Source organism: Pongo abelii, chromosome 12 (genome assembly GCF_028885655.2).
Source record: "Pongo abelii isolate AG06213 chromosome 12, NHGRI_mPonAbe1-v2.0_pri, whole genome shotgun sequence".
Taxonomy (NCBI): domain Eukaryota; kingdom Metazoa; phylum Chordata; class Mammalia; order Primates; family Hominidae; genus Pongo; species Pongo abelii.
Window position 1 is genome coordinate 84639587 of NC_071997.2, and position 25246 is coordinate 84664832.

General features: G+C 39.4%; 1 protein-coding gene and 1 pseudogene across 5 annotated transcripts in view; one reads left to right on the plus strand and one right to left on the minus strand.

Annotated features, from left to right (window-relative positions):
- FBXO11 (F-box protein 11) overlaps window positions 1-25246 on the plus strand; it is a 102390-nt gene that overhangs the window by 19985 nt on the left and 57159 nt on the right. The gene's annotated exons all lie outside the window — the stretch shown is intronic.
- On the minus strand, window positions 1866-3844 carry LOC100459964 (ubiquitin-ribosomal protein eS31 fusion protein-like; annotated as a pseudogene).

Sequence of the window (25246 nt, forward strand, 5' to 3'; positions counted from 1 at the left end):
CTCGGTTCACTTTACGTTGGCATTTTTTTGGTGGGGGGAAAAGGAACTAGGCACTCTCTTGTCTTCAAGGCTTTACTGTACCTCCTGTGGAACAATCTTTTCCAAGTCTTGTATGCTTTGGCTGTTTTTCTTTTACAAAATTCTTCCTGAGACAAACTCATCTACAAGTTGTTCTTTTTTTATTTTTTTTTATTTTTTTATTTTTGAGACTGAGTCTCCCTCTGTTGCCCAGGCTGGAGTGCAGTGGTGTGAGCTCGGCTCACTGCAGCCTCCACCTCCTGGGTTCAAGCGTTTCTCGTGCCTCAGCCTCCCGAGTAGCTGGGATTGCAGGCATATACCACCACGCACTTGGTAGAGACAGGGTTTGCCATGTTGGCCAGACTGGTCTCGAACTCCTGACCTCAATGATATACTCACCTCGGCCTCCCAAAGTGCTGGGATTACAGGCATGAGCCACCGCACCTGGCTTACACATTGTTCTTGAGTGAGCCATATGCCATACTACTGCAATTTTCTTTTTTTTGACACTGTAGTAAAATTGTGAACTCAGTGGTTGCTTGACTTCAGTATTTGATCACTTCCTTTTATGGGTCTTATGTCTTCTTGATAGCTTTTCCATATCCCAGCCTCAGGTGTTTGCTGTCATTTACAGTTGTTGTTAGGCCCATTTATGCTTAATGAAGAATTACCAGTTAATATTTATTTGATAATGTTTTACATAGTAAGCTCATCTTGTTCACTGTCCTGAATGCTTTCTTTATAATACTGTTTGGTAATGAAGTTTCTATATTCTTACCAGAATGTATTTCCTCATTAATAGTTGTCTGATATCAGTATATGGACTTACGATGCACAATAGAAATGATGTATAATTAATATATTATGCGTAACAAGAACCTGTTTTACAGTAAACTTCTGTTTACTGAATTTAATTCACAAGAGTTAGTAATTGGCAACCTTAGGATTAGAATCCATGTTTTTCTGATTAAACAGCCAGAATGAAGTTTTAATTACTATATTATAATGCATCAATAATCATCTCCCATGTAAAAGCTTTTAAAAAATACTTCAAAAATACCTGAAGTTACACTGTAAGGATCAGCCATCAGGATGGTGCTGTGAGCATTGAGATTCTCTGTCTCTTCAAAGACAGCAATGATAAACATAAACACAATTAATAATCGTACTTTTAGAATGAATGTAGATGCATAAATCTGCATCTTCTCTAGAAATCATAATCAGGAAAAATGCATCAATCTCTGTTTTCAGTGAACTGAAAGACATATGTCAACTCCAGATTATGTTATTTGAGGGCTATCAAAAACATCTGAAAGGGACAGAAGCTATTAATTTAAATATACTTACTGACAGTAAGGGGTTCATGTTGAAGTTCAAAAGGTAAATCTCTTGTTTGTAATGACGGGAGTTGGTGGCGAAGTACCTGATTATATTCAGAAAAGAGAAAGTAGAGCTGTACACATGTGCACACAGAGCGACATGTACAGGAACCAGCTTTTCTCTGTATTTTTTAAAAATTTTTATTTATTTATTTTTTGAGACAGAGTCTTGCTCTGTCTGTCACCCAGGCTGGAGTGCAATGGCACAATCTCGGCTCACTGAAACCTCTGCCTCCCGGGTTCAAGTGATTCTGCTGCCTCAGCCTCCCGAGTAGCTGGGATTATAGGTGTGCATCACAAGCCTGGCTAACTTTTTTATTTTCAGTAGAGATGGGGTTTCACCATGTTGGCCAGGCTGGTCTTGAACTCCTGACCTCAGGTGATCCACCCACCTCGGCCTCCCAAAGTGCTGGGATTACAGGCGTGAGCCACCGCGCCCAGCCAAAAAATTTATTCATTCATACACAATTACTTGTCTTCTGGTTTGTTGAAGCAATAAGCCAGACATTTGCCACAGTAATGTCTGTCAAAGTGGCTTGCTGTAAACATTCCAGCACCACATTCATCTGAAGGGCACTCCCGACTAAGACGACTAATTTTACCATTCTCATCCACCTTATAGTATTTAAGGACAGCCAACTTAACCTTCTTTCTCTTGTGCTTATTCTTCTTGGGAGTTGTATAAGACTTCTTCCTTAATATCACCACAAAGTCTCAACACAAGATGAAGAGTAGACTCCTTTTGAATGTTGTAGTTAGATAAAGTACGTTTATCTTCCAGTTGCTTGCCATCAAACATCAGTCTTTGCCAATCCAGACGAATTTCTTCCTTATCCTGGATCTTGGCCCTTACATTTTCTGTTGTATCCAAGGGTTCAATCTGGAGGGTGATGGTCTTCCCCATAAGGGTTTTTACAAAAATCTGCATTTTGGTGGTGGCTCTGAGGTTGAGTGAAAGAAAGAGATGAGTTAGATTAGGGGATACAGGAGAAGGCAATGCACAGGGCACTGGTCGCAGAGCAGCAGAAGAGCACACACTCTCTTTATTATTTATAGCATCAAAGGAGTAGAGAGTCTTTGGACTGTGAAGCCTGTATTTCCTTCCCTTCCCACTCCCAGGAATCTATGTAAATAGCGGCTTCAGGAAAATTCAGTTTATTCTGTTACGCAAAATACAAAAGAAGCTGATATGGCAGCAAAACTTCCCAAACACAAAGAACAGTCATTAGTGAAGTGTTGCTACAGAACAGATGGAAATTGTGACCCAGCATTTCACCGTCTATTTTTTAGACTTGAGTAAAGCTTGTAAATAGTTCTACAAAAGAAGATTACAAAGCAGGAATGGTAAGAACTCAGAAAAGAGATGGCAGGGCAACAGGAGGAGATAAAATGTGAATTCAGGGAACTTGGGAAAGAAGTAGAAGAAAGCAAACGGCTGGGCATGGGGGCTCATGCCTGTAATCCCAGCACTTTGGGAGGCTGAGACAGGGAGATTGCTCGAGCTCAGGAATTTGAGACCAGCCTAGACAACATGGCAAAACTTGTCTCTAAAAAAAGTACAAAATTAGCCGGGTGTAGTGGCTTACGTCTGTAGTCTCAGCTACTTGGGAGTCTGAGGTGGGAAGATGGCTCGAGCCAAGCAGGCAGAGGTTGCAGTAAGCCAAAATTGCGCCACTGCACTTGAGCCTGGACAACAGAGGGGAGACCCTGTCTCAAAAAATAGTACAGAAATACAGATGAAATAAGAAGGAGCACAAGGAGCAGACTAGCCCCAAGGAAAACATAGTAAGAGATACAGGGATTTTAAAAAATGGAAATAAAGATTTTATTTTTTTAAGTTTTAGAAAATACAGTAGATCCAACAAACTTAGAATTGAAACCCTTACAGAAGAAAACCAAAACATGACAATAGAACAAGTGGTTAAAAACACAATTGAAGAAAAACTAGCTGAGATGAAACTTACATATTAAAAGGGCATCTGTGGCAGGGAAAACTTGACCAGAAAGATCTTAAAGATTTCTTTCAATAGCCAGAAACCTTCCTAACTACCCCACTCCAAGTTGTTGATGAGACATTGAAATCTGGCTGGCCTTAGAATTCTCCACAACATTCAACCCCAGTCGAACAACATTTATAACATAAGAAAGTAAAGTGGGAGCTAAAGATTTTATATCCAGTCACATTGTTCTTAAGGAACAAATAGTACTCAGAGAATATTGTTTATGTGAGCCCTTCTTGAGGAAAATACTAGAGTATAAACTTCAGCTGATAGACATGGGGAAATGATCGGTGTGTAAGCAGTGAATTTATATATAGACATAAAGACCAAAATGTGGGCTGGGCGTGACTCACATCTGTAATCCCAGCAATTTGGGAGGCCAAAATAGGCAGATCACTTGAGGCCAGGAGTTCAAGACCAGCCTGGCCAACATGGTGAAACCCTGTCTCTACCAAAAATATAAAAATCAGCTGGGCATGGTGGTGTACACCTGTAGTCCCAGCTACTTGGGAGGCTGAGGCACAAGAATCACTTGAACCTGGGAGGTAGATGGTTGCAGTGAGAGATTATGCATGCCACTGCACTCCAGCCTGGGTGATAGAGTGAGACTCTGTCTCAGAAAAAAAAAGACTAAAATGTGGAGATCATAATGACAGAATATAATGTTAATATTGTATACCCTGATGATATACAAATGATCAAACTAATAAAATTTGAGAGAAGGAATTGCCCTATGGTAATAACTGGTATTGAAAAAGATGTTTAAACATCACAGATCAAATAATAGAAATATAAACATATTCAGCACTTTAAAAGAAACATTAAAATAAAACTAAAACACTAAAGATAATGCTATTAGTTTCAATACTATTGATTAAATCGGGTAGTGGGAGAGGAGGCATGCCAATTTTAACATTACTCATATTGAGGAACTAATAGGTATTGTCTAAAGAGGTAGAAATTATAAAGGTAACCATTAGAACAAAGCTATAAACCTTCCTAAATATTGAAAGAACTACAAACCCGTTAAAAATAAAACATCATTTAGTGAAAAAATATTCATATATAACCACATACATAACAAGACAGCCCTAAGACCAAACATGCCTTTCTTTCTTTTTTTCTTTCTTTTTTTGAGACAGAGTCTCATTGTGTCACCCAGGCTGGAGTGCAGTGGCGCAATCTTGGCTCACTGCAACCTCTGACTCCCGGGTTCAAGTGATTCTACTGCGTCAGCCTCCCAAGTAACTGGGACTGCAGGCACCCGCCACCACGCCCGGCTAATTTTTGTATTTTTAGTAGAGACGGGTTTCACCATGTTGGCCAGGCTTGACTTGAACTCCTGACTTTGTGATCCGCCCACCTCAGCCTCCCAAAGTGCTGGGATTACAGGCGTGAGTCACCATGCCCGGCCCAAACATGCCTTTCTTAACAAAAGATATTAATATGCTTAACTCACCTTTAGAAGGAAAATATTTTTAGTTTAGATTCAAGGCAAAACCCACTCTGTGGTTTATACAAGGTACACACCTAAGGCAGTGATTGTGAAAGATTGGTATTTTAAAAGATAGAGAAAAGGTATAAGATACAAATGCAAATGAAAATAATTTAGGAGTGTCATGATTTTAACATACCAGCTGGAGTTCATACTAAAAAACAATAAAGAGTGGCACTTATTTCTTAAAGGATACAATGAAAATTTAATAGTTATGAATAGCAATATGTCAGATAACATAGCAGCCTTGGGGAAGCAGAAATAACCAAAAATACAAGGAGAAATGGAAATACATTCATAGCAGGAAATGTTTATGTGAAAGACGCCAAACAAGCTTCAACAAATGAAACAATACAATGTTTTTTAATTTTATAAGTTAAAACACTGGACATTCTGATTCCAAAGTTCGTAAGGAAAAGTAAACAAGAAAGAAGAGCCAGGAAAACTGAAAAAATGAAATTGGATGTTTTTCACATACCAAACGGATCAATGAATAAAATAAAGCCATGAAAATACTAAAAGTAGAAGTCTTTTTAAAATTTTAGTATGGGGAAGACCTTTTATACTGACTCAATCCAGAAGTGATGAAATAAATGATAAATTCTACTACATTAAAACACTCTCAGGGCACTCTGGGAGGCCAAGTTGGGTGGATTGCCTGAGCCAAGGAGTTTGAGACCAGCCTGGCAGCGTGACAAAACCCTGACTCTGCCAAAAATACAAAAAAATTAGCTGGACATGATGGCATGTGCCTGTGGTCCCAGCAACTCGGGAGGCTGAGGTGGGAGAATCTCTCGAGCCTGGAAGGTGGAGATTGCAGTAAACCGAGATTGCACCACTACACTCCAACCTGGGTGACAGAGTGAGACCCCGTCTCCAAAAAAAACCTTCTCTGAATGGATAAAGAAAATGTATATACATACAATGGAATATTATTCAAACTTTAAAAAGGAAATTTTGTTGTGTGATACAACCATAGATGAACCTTGAGGATATTACACTAAGTGAAAGCCAGTCACAAAAAGACAAATACTGCATGACCCCACTTATATGAGATATCTAAAGTAGTCAAACCCTTAGAAACAAAGTAGAATGGTGGTAGCTAGGGGAAGGGGGAAAAGGGAATTGTTCAGTGGATATGGAGTTTCAGCAAAACTGGTAAAACTTATTTGCAGCCAAAACTTATTTACAGTTAGGAATTAGGAAAACTTATTGGTAATTTTAATCATAGACAAAGGGTAGCCTTCCTGATATACATGTACTAAGTACTTGGAAACTTGATAAGAAAAAGATCTTGCAACTGCATAAAAACCGAGCAAAGATATGAATCGATAATTCACAGAAAATTAAGTATAAGTGGCTTTTAAGCTAATGAGGCCAGTACCTCATTCACAGTAAGAGAAATTAAAATTACAATGATTATAGTTTCCTTATTAGGCAAAAACAAAAGTTGGGCAACATACTCCGTTGGTTGTGAAGCTTTGGGGGAAAAGCTGCTCATACACTGATATTGAGAATACAAATTGAGATAATCCCTGTGGAAGGCAATTGGTCAATATCTGCCAGAGTAAAAATGTATTTACCCAGCAGGTTGAATTTTCTGAAATTTATCTTATACTTCACACCACATGATACATCTATCAGATTATTTTGTACTATGGTTTGTAATAGCAGAAGGTGAGAAACAATCCAGATGTCCATCAGTAGGGGATTAGTCAAAGAAATTATGGAAAAACCATATAATGGAATACCATGCAGCTGTAAGAAAAAGGCAGAATTCTGGGGCTGCTTAATTTATATTAATATGTTTTTTTACACTCACAAACTTGGAAAGGATGGACAAGGAAATCTTAACATGCGTTACCTGGAGAAAGGGGAGAGGAACTGAATACCTAGAAAGATTGGGAGGGAGGCTTTTTTGTTTTGTTTTGTTTTGCTTTGAGACAAGAGTTTCGCTTGGAGTGCAGTGGCGTGATCTCAGCTCACTGCAATGTCCGCCTCCCCAGTTCAGGTGATTCTCCTGCCTCAGCCTCTCGAGTAGCACCCCACCACACCGGGCTAATTTCTGTATTTTTAGTAGGAACGGGGTTTCACCATGTTGGCCAGGCTGGTCTCGAACTCCTGACCTCAGGTGATCTGTCGTCCTCTGTCTCCCAAAATGCTGGGATTACAGGCATGAGCCACCGCACCTGGCTGAGACCTTTCATTCCTTTAAAAAAAAAAAAAAAAAAAAAAAAAAAAGGCTGGACGCAGTGGTTCACACTTGTAATCCCAGCACTTTGGGAGGCCGAGGTGGGCGGATCAAGGAGTTCGAGGTCAGGAGTTCAAGACCAACCTGGCCAACATGGTGAAACCCCATCTCTACTGAAAATACAAAAATTAGCCGGGCATAGTGGCAGGCGCCTGTAATCCCAGCTACTCGGGAGGCTGAGGCAGGAGAATCGCTTGAACCCAGAGACAGAGGTTGCAGTGAGCTGAGATCGTGCTACTGCACTCCAGCCTGGGTGACAGAGTGAGACTCTGTCTTAAAAAAAGAAAAAAAAAGAACAAAAGGCAAGGTGTTAAATAGAGACTAAATACATGAATCTATCAAAATCTGTTTTGCAAGCAGGAAGATGCCTCTGAGAGGTCGTCTGCAAAATAGAGACCAAAACTCTACTGTATATTGGTAGACAGATTGGAGCAGGGAGATGAACACCCTGTTTTTATTACCCCAGAAACTAAAGGGCTGAATCAGGAAAAAACTGAAAAAGAATGTATGACTGTTGCTTAGGGTTATGGCTTATATAAATTGCAGGTGCAGAGTGCTGGAAGGAAGCAGTGACAGCCTTCTGGGTAAAAGCTGGGCCTACCTGCCCATGATTTAGGTACTGGATCTTCAGGAGGAGATATATGCAGCAATTATAAGACCTCATTCTGGGCTGGGTGCGGTGGCTCACGCCTGTAATCCCAGCACTTTGGGAGGCCGAGGCAGGTGGATGATGAGGTCAGGAGTTTGAGACCAGCCTTACCAACATGGTGAAACCCCATCTCTACTAAAAATACGAAAATTAGCCAGGCGTGTTGGCATGCGCCTGTAATCCCAGCTACTTGGGAGGCTGAAGCAGGAGAATCGCTTGAACCTGGGAGTCGGAGGTTGCAGTGAGCCAAAATCGCACCACTGCATTCCAGCCTGGGCGATAAAGCGAGACTCCGTCTCAAAAACAAAACAAAACAAAACGAAACGAAAAACCTTATTCTGGGGTGGGAGGTTTGAGTGAAAGATGGAGAAAATGAAAAATCGTTAGGGTGAGGTAAGCACACAAAGATACACACACACCATGCAACTTAGAGTTATAATGAACCTGCCAAACAAAAATTCGAAAATATAGAAGAAAAACTAAAGCTAAAATAACCAAGTCAACACCTTCATCAGAAAGAAAAGAGAATGTTTTCTGTGTACTGATACAGAAATATCTCCTAAGTTTTGTTGCTTAGTGGGAAAAAATGGGAATCATGAAACAGTATTTATAGTATGTTTTCTTTTTTGCAGGAGTGGGAATAATTGATATTCAAGTGAATCCTTAGTCTATAAGTGTAAATAATAGAACAATTTTAAAGTGTATGTTTAAGATCCTCAGGGAGGTAAAGGAAGGAATAATTGCCATAAAAGAACAAAAATTACCAGTGTGGTCAACATAGCAAAACCTCATCTCTACAAAAAATAGAAAAATTAGCTGGGTGTGGTGCTGCACACCTGTGGTCCCATGCTACTCAGGAGGCTGAGGTGGGAGGATCGCTTAAGCCCAGGAGGTTGAAGCTGCAGTGAGCCATGATTGCACTACAGCCAGGGCAGCAGAGCCAGATGCTCTCAAAAAAAAAAACAAAAAAAACCCTGTATTAAGTAAGATGTCATTAGATGTGTACTAGACTGAACATGGTCAGTGAAACAGTGATTTGGAAAATAGTATTAAGGAATTCACCCAGAATGTAGTAAGAGAGAAGTGGAAAAAAAAATTGAATATAGATTGAGAGATTCAAACCTAAGTTCAACATTCAAAAGAAATTTTAGGAGAGATTAGACAGAGTAGTAGAGAAACAGTATTCAATGAGATAATGATTAAAAGGTTTCCAGAATTTAAGGTTTCATATTGAACTGAGTTTTCATATTGAAATAGCACACTGCTGAACAATTGCTTACCAGGATAAATTTTTAAAATCTTCTAGATGCTCAAAAGTGAAATTGCAGATCATAAAACATAAAAGCTTTTCAAAATGAAAAATGCCACAGTCCCTACACCAAAATATTAGTTAAATTAACAACATATTTACCAGAACAGTGTCTTCCAGAAGATAATAGGATCTTCTTTCCTCAGAATGTATAAGGAATATAACTGTTGACCTTGATTCTATACTCATTTAAATTATTATCTGTCAGCAAGAATGAGGCCCAAAGTGAGGAAATACAAAATGGAGAGCTCCTCACTTACAAAAGCTTGATGCGAGAACCAAAGATTGTACTTCAGCAAGAAGAGTAAACTAGGGAGAAGGAGGAATTGCAAAAAAGAATACAGTGGCAAACAAAGAATTGGCAAAATATGTTGATAAATCAAGTTGAATTGATTGCAAATATATAATTTTTTAAAGTAGAATCAAAACTCTAGACAATAACAAGAAAGTTGGAAAATAGAGTTCGTTGAGTCAGGATTGCTGCTATTCTTGCTTTGTTCCCAAAAAGTAGCACAAAAAGAGACACTGACCAACTTCAGGGTGTTTTACCAAAACTAAATAGCTATTTTGTGGCTCTGCAGCCAGACTACCTGAATGAAAGACTAGCTTATTTCTAACTGTGTGACATTAAGGAGTTATTTCACCTTCTTGTGCCTAAATTTCCTTATGTATAAATGGGGATGACAGTAATACCTTCTCATAGTTGTTGTGGGGAGGATTAAGTGAAATACCTATAAAGCCACTGATTAGTACTACTCTGTACATGTTTACTGCTGCTGCTGCTTTTCTTTTTTAACCTGAGTAACCACAAAAGGAATGGAAATAAAATAGATGTCTTCCAGACCAGCAGAACTAAAGGAATGAAAATAAGAGAATGAAGAAAGCTAAACCCTTGGTATACCATCAGGGTCAGTTGGAATAATTTTCATTTTTGATTTTCATTTTTGAGCAGTGCTAACTATTTAGAAGGGTAGATATTTTATGACTTGTATTCTTAGAGATCTACCAAAGAACAAAGAGAAAATTTATTTTAAAAAATTATTCTATCTTACAGTTACCATATGAGTCCATTAGACCCTTTTTTATAAACCTAACATCCATTATGAGATCTTAATAATCTTGGCTTTTCCTATATATTGAAATATTTTACTACTCTAGGAATTTTATTATTACTTATCAATTATTTATACTGTGCTAAAAAAAAAAAAGACAAAAGAAAAAGAATGATAGAATCTCCTAGAAGGAAGATGGAAGATGTAATAAATAGTCATTTTTCAGTTTTCTCACTGCATTGCTTAAATACTACATCCTACTTCAAAAGGTATAAAAAAATTTAGGAGACATACGAATTAGAAGATAAACACGAAGAGAAATAGCACTCTAGACCTAAGTTGTCCAATATGGTAGCCACTTGCCACATGTGACTATGTATATTTAAATTAATTAAAATTAATAAAATTTAAAATTGCATTCCTCATCACAATTTTAAGGGGTTATGTAGGAGAAAAATACAACTTACAATTACTCTCACTTCACGGTGGCTGGCTGCCATGTTGGACTGCCCAGATACGGAACATTTTCATCGTTGTGGAAAGTTATATTAGATATTGCTGTTCTATATGCCAATAATGATAGTGAAATTGAGCATATAAATGAAGTCTCAGACTATGATTCTTGAGATGATCACATCCTGTATGAATTTTCTCAGACTTAAGAATTGAATGCACAAGATGTTTTGACAGAAAATACGGTATTTTTATCCAGTTAGTCATTCAACAGGAATATTTCACAACATGAACCTGAACCATCCCTTTTTGCTTTAAAAAAAAAAAAAAAAAAAGTCCTGAGACAATGTTTTTTAAATTTTGTATGTGGCCAGGCACGGTGGCGCATGCCTATAATCTTAGCACTTTGGGAGGCTGAGGCGGGTGGATCGCTTGAGGTCAGGAGTTAGAGACCAGGCTGGCCATCATGGTGAAATCCCATCTCTACTAAAAATATAAAAATTAGCTGAGCATGGTGGTGCATGCCTGTACTGTAGTCCCAGCTACTCAGGAGGCTGAGGCACGAGAATTGCTTCAACCCAGGAGTTGGAGGTTGCAGTGAGCTGAGATTGCACCACTGCAGTGCATCCTGGGCAACAGAGCAAGACTCTGTCTCAAAATTGTTTTTTTTTTTTAAATTTTGTACGGTGTTTGTGTGTTAAACTTAGTACAAAGAGATGTTTGCTGTATTTAAGTTCCTATTAAAATTTATTTTAAAAGTTGTCTTGCACTGCCTCTGTAAATTATTTGTAAAACAACCTAAAAAAATTTTTAAGGCATCCTTTGGACCCAGGTAGTAAATGATATGTTGAGGGTTAAAGCATGAGAGGAAAAGGGGGAATAGGAAATAAAGGAAAATCAGGATAAATGTAACATGACAAAATAGAAATATAATTACAGTGGATTAATGTATATTTTAAAGTTATATATTTTATTTATTTATTTATTTATTTTTGCGACGGAGTCTCGCACTATCGTCCAGGCTGGAGTGCAGTGGCGCAATCTCTGCTCACTGCAACCTCAGCCTCCCAGGTTCAAGTGATTCTCCTGCCTCAGCCTCCCAAGTAGCTGGAATTACAGGTGCCCGCCACCATAGCCGGCCAATTTTTTCTTTTTAGTAGAGACGGGGTTTCACAATGTTGGCCAGACCGGTCTCGAACGCTTGACCTCGTGATCCACCCACCTCGGCCTCCCAAAGGGCTGGGATTACAGGCACAAGCCACCGGGCCCAGCTTTAAAGTTACATATTTTAAAAACAAGCCAGCTGCCCTTACAGTAGTTATACTCAAAGCAGAGGGACACAGATTAAATGTAAAGGGATGAAAATGTGGTAAGTTGAACACATATATATCTTTGTTTTTAATTGAAATCATGTTACAGTAATATAATTTTTAAAAGGCATAAACCCACAAGAACAGAGAAAAGGGTAAGAGGGACAAAATAAATCAATTTGGAAACTGAAAAGTGAGTGAATAGGTAGCAACTTAGTGTACCCAATAAAGTTGAAACAGCCAGCAGGTATGGAAGCTACAAGAAATAAGCCAAATCATGCCAAAGAACCCCAAAAGACTAAGGAATAAGAGACACAGGTGCCTTTGAGGGCCATGTGTAGGGCAAGGATAAAACCCAGGAGCACTGGGCAGGTATGGAAGCTACAAGAAATAATCCACATCATGCCAAAGAACCTCAAAAGACTAAGGAATTAGAGACACAGGTGCCTTTGAGGGCCATGTGTAGGGCAAGGATAAAACCCAGGAGCACTGGTTATAAGACTTTAAAAAGAGCAATTAGACTTTTTAACTTCCTTTCTGTGTCCTGTGCAACCAGGTATTTGCCTCTTTACCATCAAGGCGGAAAGCTGAGGTTTATTGTGGGAGAGAAATACCAGATACAGATAAGATAAGGGAAGGGCCTTCAAACCTAAAATGTTGATTAAATGGAAAGTCTGCATATGAAAAGTTGAGCATCCCAGTGCTTTAAACCTCTGCCTCCTTGAATACTAGCTTCTAGATTTACACCTTTCAAGAAGAGGCTAGAAGAGTACTTTCTGGGAAAACCTGTCTAAAAATAAATCCATAGACTTACCGGTAGTGACACTGAAACTTAATGTGTTCCTACTTTATTACTCTACAATAGCAGTTCTCAAACTTTTTTAAACAAGACCCTTTTAACTGCTTGTGGAGCCCTGTGCCCTAGTAGATTTTTTTTAATGTGGGTTATAGCTATCAATATTTACTGTATTAAAGAAATAAAAATGTTAAATGTCCCTTTAAAAGCATCAGTAATCTGTTAAATATGTTACATGACATAATTTTTGTGGGAAATAACTATTTTCCAAAACAAAAATTTAGAGTGAATTATCATACTATTTTATTATACTATTATTATACTACTATTATAATAAAATATATTTATTATATTATTATTATACTATTATGTAAAAATAATAGTTTTACATATTTGTGAATCTACTGGCCAGCTTAACAGGAATTCACTAAATTTTAATATCTGCTTCTGCATTTGGGCTGTCGTGATATCCCATGTCATGTATGTGGCCTCTGGAAAACTCTACTGTGTACTTGTAAGAAAGTGTGCAAAAAAATATAATGTCTTAATGTCTATTAATAATGAAAATAAGGCCAGGCACGGTGGCTCATGCCTGTAATCCCAGCACTTTGGGATGCCGAGGCAGGCGGATCACCTGAGGTCAGGAGCTTTAGACCATCCTGGCCAACATGGTGAAACCCTGTCTCTACTATAAAAATACAAAAATTAGTCAGGCATGGTGGCGCACGCCTGTAGTCCCAGCTGCTGGGGAGGCTGAGGCAGAGAATTGCTTGAACCTGGGAGGCAGAGGTTGCAGTGAGCCAAGATTACACCATTGCAGTGCAGCCTGTGCAAGAAGAGCGAAACTGTCTCACACACACAAATAATACAATAATGAAAATAGTTTTGACTTTAATACTTTACGAAAGCCATCCCTTGATGACTGCCAGGAATTCCCAGACTACACTTTTTGAGAACAGCAGCTCTGCACTAAATCCTACCAGTTAAAAGCTCAGACAGAATTTCCAAACAGCATTTTGTGCCTTAACTCTAATACATTTATGGATAGCTGGAGATTACCAGACAATTGAGGTAAACTTATAACAGGAAAGATGGAAGCCAGAGCAGAAAGATGGAAGTAACTTGGAAGCAGCAGAAATGGTGCAGGAAGAAGAAAACGTGAAAGAAACTAAGATTCAGAGGGATAAAAGAAGCTACTGTTATTTGTGAAGTCAGAACTGGAGGTTATAAATAAGGAGCATCAAAGAACAAAAATGAGCTCTTGTAAATTAAAAACATCAAAATATATATGACATGTGGAACATATAGAAATGTTGACAGATTATCCCCAGTAGTGGGAAAAGACTGTTTACAGAACTTTAAAAGCACATTGCTCGTGTCAAAAAGTGGAATGAATTTGTTTATGTCAGAATTAGAGTTCTGTGCATTGAAGGGACATCATGATAGAATGGGAAAAGATGTTTTCAAAATGTGAAATCTAACAAGGGATTTAACATCTACAGTATTCAAGGAACTCCTGGAAATCAAAAGGAAAAAGATAGCCACCCTAATATAAAAATACACAAAGGTTCTAAATAGGCAGTTTATGGAACGAATCTCAAAGCTAGTAAACCTATGAAGACATGTTCAAATAATTAGTTGTCAGAAAAAATGTAAATTAAAATGAGATCTCATTTTATACCTGTTAGTTTGAGGGGAAGAAAAACCAGAAAACTGAATGAATGCATTTAGTTATCTTTCATGACAGATTACCCCCAAATTTAACATCTTTATCAAAGTCTCATTAGGTTGCACTCAAACTGTCGGCCAGGGCTATAGTCATTTGAAGGCTTGACGGGGGCTGGAGTATGTGCTTTCAGGATGTCTCATTCATGTAGCTGTTGGCAAGAGGCTTCAGTTTCTTGCTAGTGGTTTGCAGAAGGTCTCAATTTTCTGTTGCCTGGGCCTATCCACAGGGATGCTTGAGTGGATTCATAAAGCGTCTTCTTGTGATGGGGCACGTGTGGCTTTGTCCAGAGCAAGTAATCCAAGAGAGCAAGCAGGTAGCTACTGTGTTTCTTTTATCACCTACTCTCCCAAATTGCATACTATCACCACTTCCTGCTTGTTAGAAGCAAGTCACCAAGCTCAACCAATACTTAAGGGGAGGAGTATCAATACTCAAGAGGAGTATCAAAGCATTTGTGGACTTTCTAAAACCCCTGCGGAGGATGCAAAGTGTTAGTGAGTGTAGACTTTGCAGCCATTCTAGAGCTCAACTAGTAGTAAGTATGTGCATGTCCTGTGATCCAGTAATTTCATTTTTAGACATCTCAGAGTATTTGTAAGAGTTTCATAAAGGGATATGTACATGGGTATTCATTGCTGTATTATTTGTAGTGGCAGGAAGTTGGAGACAATCCGTGTGTTCCACATATCAGTCTGAATGTAGATAAGTAAAATTTGTGAGTGCTCATACTAGCTTTTCTAGTGCTACCATATCAAACTGCCACACACTGGGAGCTTGAAACAACAGAAATTTATTCTCTTACACTTCTGTTTAAAATCAAGGTAGCAGCAGCACCATGATTCTTTGAGAATCTGGGTAGAATCTTTCCTTGCCTATTTGTAGATTATGGTGGTAGCTGTTAATCCTTGGTATTCCTTGGTTTGCGGCTGCATCACTTCAGTCTCTGCATCTTGTCACATAGCATTCTCCTTCTGTGTTTGTCTTCACATTGGCACTTTCCTCTTTTTATAAGGACACTAGTCCTATTGAATTAGGCCCCACCCTAAAGACCTCACCTTAACTTGCATTTTCAAAGATCCTATTTCCAAATATGGCCACGTTCACAGGTATCAGGGATTAGGACATAATACCATTTTAAGAGGCACAATTCAGTCCACACGCACAGACTATGTAGGAATCAGAAGCAACTCTTTAGATTTATCTGTAGTACAGAGCAGAAAACATAAGCGGAATGAGATGGTAAGTAGCAATAACACTAATTTAAAAATCCATGTGTATTAGGGTACTGTGGAGAAGCAGAACTCAATAGGCTATATTCATAGGGAGAGAGAGAGACACTCAGGAGAGCTGATAGTACAGATGAACACCAAAGGCAGTTGACCGGAGAATTCCTTCTTGCTTGGGGAGGCCTATCTTTGTGTTTTATTCAGATCTTCCACTGACTGGATAAGGCCCACCCACTTGGGAGGCAGTCAGTTTACTCAGAGTTCACCAATTTAAATTTCAATCTTGGCCAGGCATGGTGGCTCACTCCTATAATCCCAGCACTTTGGGAGGCCAAGGTGGGTGGATCACCTGAGGTCAGGAGTTCAAGACTAGCCTGGCCAACATGGTGAAGCCCCTGTCTCTACTAAAAATAAAACAATTAGCCAGGTCATACTTCCACCTAATAGGATATGACTTTCCTGTTTATGACCAAAAGTGTACTGACCCTTGCCCCAGAAAAGGATGCAAAACACTTGGGTGGGGTTTGCTCTTCTTGAAATCCTATAACTTACATACTATGTGGTATTTATAACTACCTTCTTTATAACTTCTTTATAACTACCACTACCCATTCTGTACTCTTTTTTGCCTTCAGCAAGTACTTCAGCTGGCCATGGATCTTTACCTGGTGGGGTAACCCAAACCTTCATTCCTGATGTGTCTGGGCCATTAGTAGTCCCACCTGAAATGGGTTGTTGTAGTTTTCCGTTGCATTTGATTAGAGGGCATGGTACTGCTAAGAGAGTTGCCTTAGGGGATCTCCTGTATTTCAGACATAACTTTTCCTTTCCTTCATTGTAGAGTTAGTTACCCCTTGGTTGTCAAGATCAGTCACTCCAGCCAGCACAATAACACCCTTCTTTGCCTGTTGATTCAAAGGCATAAGAAGTCCAAAATGGCCAGGTGGCAGTCTTAACTTCCAGTGAAATCATTATTGTGTCTCTTGATAAAAGCCTAGAAGTAAAACTTTTAGGCCAGCAGAGCATAAGCTCACAGAGACAAGAAGCAGAAATTTCGTTAGTGAGTTACTATGGGTAATAAGTGGTGTCACTCCTATTTCCACCGTTTGTTTCCTGGACCTGTGAATTCTGGCCGTGGAAGAAATAACACTGTATATAGGACACTGATTCAGAACACACAGTCTCCTGTAGAAATTTGCCTCAACCCTACAAAGTGTTGCCACCTAGCTAACGTTGTAACTGAATCTTCAAAAGGCTACTTCTTTGTTCTATGAAGCCAGCTGCTTCGGGATGCTGGGAACAGGGTAAGACCAGTGAATTCCATGAACATGGGCCCATTGCTGCCTTTCATTTGCTGTGAAGTGCCTATGCCAGTGAGAACAAACGCTGCCTTTTTCATGATGGAAATGGTCCAGTGTAATCCACCTGCCACTAGGTACCTGGCTGATCACCCCAGGAAATGATACTATATTGGGGGCTAAGTATTGGCCTCTGCTGCTACCAGATTGGACACTCAACAGCAGCCATAGCCAAATCAACCTTGGCAAGTAGAAGTCCCTGTTGCTAAGCCCAGGTATAACCTCCATTCCTCCCAGTATGGCCACTTTGTTTATGAGCCTACTGGGCAATGACAACAATGGTTGGGGAACTGGAATTTTAAAACAAAAATATGGAATGTGGGCAATTAAAGTAGAGAGCTGTCAGTCTGGGAGGTCCAACTCTCAAATATTAGGAGTTCCAGAAATAAAAAATTGAGAAGTAATTCAAACAAATATTTCAAGAAAATTTCTCAAAAATAAAGTACATGAATTTGCAATTGGAAGGGCCCACCAAGCATTCATGACAGTGAATGTTAAAAGGCCCACACTGTGGCATATTGTGAGATTTCAAGGTACCCAGGAATAATGAGAAGAACATGAAAGCTTCCAGAGATTTCACATAGTCTTGATTCCCAGCTTTTTTTTTTTTTTTTTTGGAGGCAGAGTCTTGCTCTATCCCCCAGGCTGTAGTGCAGTGGCGCGATCTCGGCTCACTGCAACCTCCGCCTCCCGGGTTCAAATGATTCTCCTGCCTCAGCCTCCTGAATAGCTGGATTCCCAGCTTTTTTATAGATTTTGGACCATCCAGTAACACTGGCTTGAATTCTAACATGGCAGTAATTGTCCAGGGATTTGCACTGGGTAAGGATTGTGTGGGCCGTAAGTTCTTCAGTTCTCTGCATCCTCTGATGTTAATGTTTTACTTCACTCAGTTTTCTTTACCTGTGATCTTCAGGCATTTAAGTATATGACCCTTGCTATTTGGCCCATATTCAGAGACTTAAAAAAAATTGTTGTTTCTAATTATTGGACATGAGAAACTAACATGGGATGAATTAATGGGTTTTTTTAAAGCCTCAAATTTGGGCTGACATTGTCATCTCTATTTCCCTGGAAATGTACTATGTCTTTAGGAGAATATGTATGTTTGTATGTATCCATGTCTACATAGATAACTATATGCAGATAATGTGTGTCAGTTCTTTATTGACTCACTCCAGGCATTTGATATAGATTCCCCTGGAATCTGGAAGTTTATGTTTGTGAATTCAGTGAAGCTTAAGGTCCTAATGTTCTTAAGTGATCAAATGGCCATTAGAATTAATAATTTCTCAAATCTATATCACTAAAAACATTTATTTAACCTTTTTCATATGTGTCATTAGACTGGAACTTAGAGTAATCATTTATACTGCTTAGTAATTATTTTTGGCTCTCCTCCATCTGGCGCTTCCTCACCCCTTTGTCATTGGGCCGTGTGAACAGTTCTGACCAAAGAGTTGTGAATGGAAGTTGGTGTGTCACTTCCAGGCCAATCATTTAATTGCCAGTATGAGAACTTCCAGAACTCTCTTTTATTTCTGCTGCTGCAACTAGCAGTGTTTCAAAAGAATAGCTGCTCCATAAGCTGAGTTCCAGTGGAGGACGATTCTATGGAGCAGAGCTCTTCACTAACTCATGATAAACATGTAAAGTGAACAACAAATAAATCTTTGTTGTTTTAAGCTAGACTGGAGATTTTGGGGATTTGTTACTGCAGCTTAAACTAGCCTATCTGACTGATAACTGCACTGTACCAATAAAGAGAAGAGAGAATAATGAAGTTAAGTAATTAAAGCAATTAATTAAATGAAGCAATGTTAGACAAAATCTGGAACCTGGGAACAATTAGATTTTTAGTTTTCAGGTAACTTATTTATAAGTTGTGAGTATCATCAGAGGGCCTTAATTCTTAGATATTGCAACTCTGTTTTAGAGTACATATAAAAGATGCCAGAGAACACAAAACATTTCGCAGAGTCAGAACAGTGTTACATACTTAAAAGTAGTCTGAAGATGATCAAGGCACATCATGGAGAATCCTGGCTGTTATCAAAGTATGTTTGGAGAGTGGGTATTTTTTCTCAAAGTGACATGGAGCTGAAAGGTTTCAGGAAAACTTGCTAGCATAGGCCGGGCGCAGTGGCTCACACCTGTAATCCCAACACTTTGGGAGGCTGAGGTGGGTGGATCACGAGGTCAGGAGATCGAGACCATCCTGGCCAACATGGTGAAACCTCATCTCTACTAAAAATACAAACATTAGCTGGTCATGGTGGTGCGTGCCTGTAATCCTAGCTACTCAGGAGGCTGAGGCAGGAGAATCGCTTGAACCCGAGAGGCGGAATTTGCGGTAAGCTTAGATCACACCACTGTACTCCAGCCTGGCAAAGAGCGAGACTCTGTCTCAAAAGAAAAAGAAAAGAAAAAAAAAAAAACACTTGCTAGCGTAGATATGTGTAACAGAACACATAATTTTGGGATGCAGTTTTTAGTGCTGGAAGAACCTTTAGATACCATGTAACACAACACCCTCATTTTGTAGATGTTGTATGTTATAAAAGATGAGATAGAGTATATTTGAATTACCTGCTTTCCACATTATTTTTGGGTTTTGAATCATTTTTATTTCCCTTTCCCACTTTTTTTTTTTTTTTTTTTTTTTTTAAAGCAGAAGGGGTCTGACTGTTGTCCAGGCTGGAGTGCAGTGGCAAGATCCTAGGTCACTGCAGCCTCAAACTCCTGGGCTCAGGAGTTCCTCCTGCTTCAGCCTCTCAAGTAGCTGCTACAGTTGTTGTGTGCCACCATGCCCAGCCAATTTTTTTTCGGTAGAGATGGGAGTCTTGCTGTGTTGCCCAGATTGGTCTTGAACTCCCGGCCACAAGTGATTCTTCCTGCCTCAGCCTCCCAACATGCTGGGATTATAGTCATGAGCCACTGTACCTGACCCTAGCTAATATTTTTAAAAGTATCTTTGCTGATTATTTGTTTTTCCTTTGCTTCCTTCTTTCTCCATTTATCATATTTAATCCTCACAGTGGTTCTCAGAAGTAAAAATTTTTCTGCCATTTTACCCATGTGGAAACTGAGGCTCAATGAGGCTGAGTGTCTGCCCACAATCATATAGCTAAGTATTGGGGCTGGTATTTGAACATATTTTGTTGACTCTAATAATATCCCATGTTATTTCCACCAATGTCTTAAATTTATTTAAGATTTTTACACAAATGTAGAGAGTGTTTTTACTTTGTATGACTATTAATTAAAATCAGATCTGTCAGAGTGACAGGAAACCCAAAACAACAGTTGTTTGACAAGATAGAAGTTTATTCCTCTCTGTTGTGATGAAAGTCTACAGGTAAGCATCTAGAGTTGGTATGAAGGCTCCACTATGATATTAGGGACCTAGGCCCCTGTTTTATTTATTAGTCTGCAGTCTGTAAACACAGCCTTTATGGTTCAAACTATTTGTTCACTCTCCAACATTCTTCCTAGCAGGAAGCAGAAAGGGTGAAGAAGGGCCTTCTTCCTTTCTTTTAGAACATATCTCAGAAGTCATACAGGACACATGTAGCCCATTGGCCATGTATCCCATTGGCCAAAACCTAGTCAGATGGCCAACTCAGTAATAAGAGCAGCTGAGAAATGTGAGCTTTATTCAAGATGTTCATCTGCGCAGGTTAAAATCTGGGTTCTATCACAGAAGGGGTAAATAGATTTGGGGTGATAGCAGTTTCTGTCACAAAGATACAATCAGGTTCTGCTGCAGTTTGTTTATTGATGGGTATTTATTGAGCACTTATTACCTGCCAGACACTGTGGTTCATATATATCTACAATTAACACAACTCTGTTAATCCTGTGGAAACAGGAAAGAGTTCAGGAAATTTTTAGTTTAAGAAAATTTTACTCTATAAATAGGTTTAAACTAACGAGTGCCCAGGTGTTTTGTTTGTACACGTAGAATGAAAGTCTTGTCAAGTGTTACACTAATATTTTACTTAAAGTATTGTTGGCAAATAAATGAGGAAAGAGTGTTCTTGTCTCACATAACAGACTATTGTAATACATGTTGATTCATTTAGTAGAACTAAATTTCAAGGCTTTGCTTCTTTTCAATTCTGTCACTTGATGTGGGTGAAAATACCTAATTCATAGATGTGTCATTGCCCTAGTGAGTAAGTTAGTGATTTACCTGACCTCTGTGGACTTTTATTCATCTTGACAGAAGCCTCTATTGTTTGTTTATAACATAAATAATTTATTAAATCTAGGCTCTTATTTACCATTATTTAATCTAGATTCTTGTTTATTTTTGTCTTTTTTTTTTTTGAGATGGAGTTTCACTCTTGTCATCCAGCCTGGAGTGCAGTGGTGAGATCTTCGCTCACTGCAACCTCTGCCTCCCGGGTTCAAGCAATTCTCCTGCCTCAGCCTCCCGAGTAGCTGAGATTACAGGCATACACCACCACACCTGGCTAATTTTGTATTTTTAGTAGAGATGGGGTTTTGCCATGTTGGCCAGGCTGGTCTCGAACTCCTGACCTCAGGTGATCTGCCTGCCCTGGCCTCCCAAAGTGCTGAGATTACAGGCGTGAGCCACCACGCCCAGCCAATTCCTGTCTTTAATTATGAGTTGTTCAAAGGTAGTTTCTGTTTCTTTCATTATCTTTATATGGTTTCTTATGAAATACCATGAGTACTTAATAAATGCTTTTTTATATTTAATGAATACGAACATTTAATTAGGAGGGATTCTGTTTAACTACCATAGTTATGTTAGTCTTATAACTGTGAAGATCAGTGAAGTCACATGCCTTTGTAAACATGACCAAATTACCAGCTTTTTAATGGAAATAAATTAAAAATTCCAGCACGTATGCCGTGTTGTAACTTGACTACCATTTTGTTCAAAATAGCAAGACCCTAAATCCAGCTTTAGATTTATCGATTTATCTTTATGGGGTTTTGGTTTTTTTTTTTTTTTGAGACAGAGTCTCACTCTGTTTCCCAGGCTGGAGTGCATTAGCACGATCTTGGCTCACTGCAACCTCCACCTCCAGGGTTCAAGCAGTTCTCCTGCCTCAGCCTCCCAATTAGCTGGGATTACAGGCATGTGCCACCATACCCAGCTTATTTTTATATTTTTAGTAGAGACGTGGTTCCACCATGTTGGCCAGGCTGGTCTCAAACTCCTGACTTCAAGTGATCTGCCCACCTTAGGCAGGGATTATAGGCATGAGCCACCGCACCCGGCCTTTGTGTTCTAGAGGAGGATGCTGTATTTCTTCAGATTTAACCAGTTCCTTGAAAAATTGTTATGCCATAACCCCAAAATATTAGGTCTAGTGAGAACTAGGGGAAACTTTTGAAATAAAGTTCCCACTTTTATTTAGGTACTTCATAAATTAGGAGCTGTCTGTAGACCCTTTCTTTAAAGAAGAGTTTATTAAACTAATGCCCTTATGATTTGATTATAGGTTTCACTTAAGTTTTCTTTAGTTGGGTTGTTTCAGAGCCATGTAAATGAGCTGTTTAAGAGTACTTGTAGAAATTAAAGTATATTTTTATTTAATTCTGTTTCTCTATTGGCTTGGAAGCAGAATATCTTTTATAAAATCAACTAGTGATTATTCCTAACAAGAAAGTGTAAATAGAATTCTAATTTAATAATTAGCTCATTAGCTCTCCTATAGCATTTTTAACTTGAGACTACTATATGTTGAGCTAATCTAACAACAATGTTTTGGTTTTATTTTCTATATTGAAATAGATTTGAAGGCAAGGGGAAAACTTTTGTTTCGTTTTGTTTTGTGTGTGTATGGTGTTTGTTTTTTTTTTTTTTTGAGACACAGTTGTACGCTTGTCACCCAGGCTGGAGCGTGATGGCGCGATCTCGGCTCACTGCAACCTCTGCTTCCAGGGTTCAAGCGATTCTCCTGCCTTAGCCTCCCAAGTAGCTGGGATTACAAGCATGTGCCACCACGCCCAGCTAATTTTTGTACTTTTAGTAGAGATTGGGTTTCGCCATGTTGGCCAGGCTGGTCTCAAACTCCTGACCTCAGGTGATCTGTCCACCTCAGCCTCCCAAAGTGCTGGGATTACAGTTGTGAGCCACCACGCCAGGCTGAAAACGTTTTTGAAGCTGCTGTAAGTCTTTGGGCTAATTGTTCTTAGATTTGTTACAGTTATTATACAGCATTTATGTACTTGTACTGTGGTGATCACTGCTAAAAGATGATCCAGAGAAATAATTATACATTGTGCATATTTTGAGATTTGCACTTACATTTTTATGATTAAACATTTGCCCTTTTAGCCAGGCGTGGTGGCACAATAGTCCTAGCTGCTCTGGAATGCTGAAGCAGGAGGATTGTTTGAGCCCAGGAGTTCAAGACCAGTCTGGGCAACATAACAAGACATTATCTCTAAAAAAAAAAAAAAAAAAAAAAAACAAGTTTGCCCCACAGATTAGATTTTGATTCTTATTTTCATTTTCCTTTCCATTTCTTCATATCTCCCCCCCTTTGTTTAATTTCTTTTGAATTTCAGGCTATTACTGCTCTAGTCCAATGGCTTTCAACCCTGGTTATGTATCTTGAACAGTGGAGCTTTTTCAGATTTCAAGATGCTTTTGGATGTAACTTAAATCTGATTTAAATTGGCTTAAACTATAAGAAAACTGGCCAGGCACGATGGCTCACACCTGTGTAGTCCCAGCACTTTGGGAGGCCGAAACAGGCGGATCACTTGAGCTCAAGAGTTTGAGACCAGCCTGGCCAACATGGTGAAACCCCATCTCTACTAAAAATAAAAAATAAAAAAAATTAGCCAGGCATGGTAGCGTGCGCCCGTAATCCCAGCCACTTAGGTGGCTGTGGCAGGAGAATCGCCTGAACCTGGGAGGCGGAGGTCATAGTGAGCTGAGATTGTGCCACTGCACTCCAGCCTGGGCAACAGAAACAGAGCAAGATTCTATCTCAAGAAAAAAAAAGAAAAAGAAAAGAAAACTTAAGCTTACATGACAAGAAGTTTTGTCTTTGATTTTATGCTGTTGTCTTAGCTGTGCCCTATTCATTGTGCCAACATGGGCCTTAGGTTAGTTCTCCTTAAGGGCCTAGGATGGCTGCCTTCTTTAAATAATGCATCCGTCATCCTTGTTTGTATCTATCAGGAGAAAAGAGAGAAGGATGTCTCTTTCCCAGAAGCCAAAACCAAGCAAGTTAACTTCTTGTGTCTCATTGGGCCACATTGGCTTGGACCTGCCAATCCTAGGGTATGGAGTCACCATAAATGGGCTGGGTGCTGTGGTTCACTTCTGTAATCCAAGCACTTTAGGAGGCTGAGATGGGAGGATTGCTTGAGCCCAGAAATTCAAGACCAGTCAGGGCAATACAGCAAGACACCATCTCTCCAAAAAAAATTTTTTTAATTAGCTGGGCATGGTGGTATGTACCTGTGGGCTCAGCTACTTGGGAGGCTGAGGTGGAAGGATCGCTTGAGCCCAGGAGATCGAGGCTGCAGTGAGCCATGATTGTGCCACTGCACTTCTGCCTGAGCAAGAGAGCAAGATCTTGTCTCAAAAAAAAAAAAAAAAAAAAAAGGGTCAGGCTATTCATATGGGATAGAATGAATATTATGAAGTCAATTACAAAACCAGCCTAACCAACATGGAGAAACCCCGTCTCTCCTAAAAATACAAACTTAGCTGGGCATAGTGACTTTACTAAAAATACAAACCCAGCTACTCCAGAGGCTGAGGCAGGAGAATTGCTTGAACCCGGGAGGTGGAGGTTGCGGTGAGGCGAGATTGCACCGTTGCACTCTAGCCTGGGCAACAAGAGCGAAACTCCGTCTCAAAAAAAAAAAAAAAGTAGGGGAAAACAACTAATTTTTTTTTTTTTTCCTATTTTCCAGTGGAACAGTTATTCTATGTGACTGTTTGGTTTGACTTTCTTTCTCTCTCTCTCCTGCAGGAAAGAGTTTTAGCCTTAGTTAATAACCCAGGGTAGGCTGGGCGTGGTGGCTCACGCATGTAATTCTAGCACTTTGGGAGGCCGAGGCAGGCGGATTTTCTGAGTTCAGGAGTTCGAGACCAGCCTGGGCAACACGATGAAACCCTGTCTCTACTAAAATACAATTAGCTGGGCGTGGTGGCATGCGCCTGTAGTCCCAGCTACTTGGGATGCTAAGGCAGGAGAATTGCTTGAATCCAGGAGGC